General features: G+C 40.2%; 1 pseudogene; it reads right to left on the bottom strand.

The window, feature by feature from the left end:
* Window positions 1-390: 390 nt before the first annotated feature.
* Window positions 391-2,097, bottom strand: LOC146386339 (uncharacterized; annotated as a pseudogene).

The following is a 2,097-nucleotide window of genomic DNA, read 5'->3' as shown; positions in this document are numbered from 1 at the left end:
CACGTGACACATAATGCGATGCGCCGAGCTGGGTTACGCCAAGTAGGGTGTTTTGTGAGGTGATTTTGTGATACTTCGGATGGAACTACATTTTTTATTTCTCTCCAATATCCGATCCAGTAATTTAGGTCAGTATCGGACCGATACCGATAGGTAATATCGGATCGGTCCATCTCTAGTAAACAGTGTACCCGTTAGTTTTGTTTTGTGACTGTATCAAGTAAAGTCAAAATGAGAAAAGAAACTTAAATATTTGCAGCCAAAACTAGACTTCTAACAGAGATGAGAAACCTCTCCAAGTAAAATAGAAGTATTTTGTATAAGTTCAAAATACATAAAAATACATATTCCTAACATCGCTTTACAGTTCTGCTCTAGTGTGCATGAACAGTTAAAATGTAGCGCAGTGCTGTAGAGAGTCTAAACAATGTCCATCACCCAGACATTACTTTCAAGAACTGCATTAAATTCAGAACGAAAATCTGGGAAGTTTTCATAGCTGTTAGCTAGCTGCAGAACATTCCCACATGTGTGTCCGACTGGTCTTCTTGTAAACTCTGTCATATCTTGAAATTCCACATAAATACTGTTTGTTACTATAAGATCAGATCCGGTGCAGAAACACATACATTTCTGAAGTTTAATGTTATCCAGCTCTCTGATGAATCTTTTGAGATGATTTTTCACTTCCTTTTGTTGTGGAGTCAAATCCACAGCAAATTTCAGCAGCTGGCACACTTTTTTTGAAGTTGGTTGCAGTTCAGAGAATAACTTTGTCAGTGCCTCTGGACTGAGGGAGATATGGGGGTCGATGATCTCCCTCCAGCAGTCAATAACAAACATTGGTTTTTTGGACAAGCTCTTTGTGCGCTATTTCATCACGGATTGTAGGAAGAGTCTCAGCAGTGATTCTTTTTCTACAGCCATAGCTGTCAAGAACTTCCACAAGATCATCCAAGTCAACTTCAGAGAAATCTTTTACTGCTTCCATCAAAACATCACATTCTTGGCTGCTGACAAACTGTAGAAAGTGTGCTTTAAGATCACTGTAAACACCACTGAAAAGCACTTGTTCCAGGAAAGGGATTGCAAGTTTATTTAGAAAATACTGGCATTCTTGGTAACCTTTCAAGAGTTTTCGCCCAACTGCCTTCCATTTTTCAGCAGGAAAATCATGGCAAATGAATGGCACTTTAACTGTTGTACCAAGGGTGCATCGCTCATAAAATGCATGCCAGAAGCATGTGAGTACATCTCTTAGTATTCCTGATCCAGTGCCTGGTTCTTCAGTGTTGTCTGGAAGTACACGCTTCACATTCAGTGTTTTTCTCAAAATCTCTGCATCAGAGAAAGCAGTAATCATGTCATGTAAAGTGTCAGTATGACGTATGGTGATTGTTATTACGTTCTCTGAATTAGGTGGACTGAGGGGGACAAGAAAACCCTCATAGACTGATGTGTCTTCTGTATCTTCTTCAGCGTCAAAAATTGGACGAAAGGTCATTTCTGGATCATCTGAAATTTCTGAACCAGGAATGACTTCATCAAAATTACCCCTGACTCCCCCCACTTGCAATGGATTAATATCACTGCCACTGCTTTCTGAGACAAACACCACATCAGATGTCTCACTGGAATGTTCTTCAGGATCTTTTGGTTTTGTTGCAACGTAGAAGCGTAACATTGTCAGCCTCGCTGCCTCATACATATTGCCTATAGACTGGTGGGTGTCATCAGTAAGGTGGTTCTGTTTGAAGTCCCAAACCTCAAACTCAAAATCTGTTTCAGATCCTTTAGGAGATATGCCACCAGGAAAAAAAATTTTTCTTTCCTTCCTGAAGAATATCTTTTAATCCACCATCAGTGGTCATTTGAATTTTTCTAGTGCCACCTCCCTGCTTCACTCTGTTAAGGTTCAAATATTGAGGAAGGAGAGTACAAACAACCACTGGTCCAGAACTTGGTCAAACAATTGATTTTAATGAATACACGCGTGGGAAGACCAGTTCCGTTCGCAGACAGGGCTGATCTCTGACTACTCAAAACATAAACAGATTTTTATACCATCAGGGTTTGAACTTACTGACGCCCCCTCAT

The sequence above is a fragment of the Perissodus microlepis genome, chromosome 5 (genome assembly GCF_051167445.1).
Source record: "Perissodus microlepis isolate ML-2025 ecotype Zambia chromosome 5, ASM5116744v1, whole genome shotgun sequence".
Taxonomy (NCBI): domain Eukaryota; kingdom Metazoa; phylum Chordata; class Actinopteri; order Cichliformes; family Cichlidae; genus Perissodus; species Perissodus microlepis.
The sequence above is the reverse complement of the archived record's forward strand: the minus strand, read 5'-3'. Positions and strand labels throughout refer to the sequence as shown.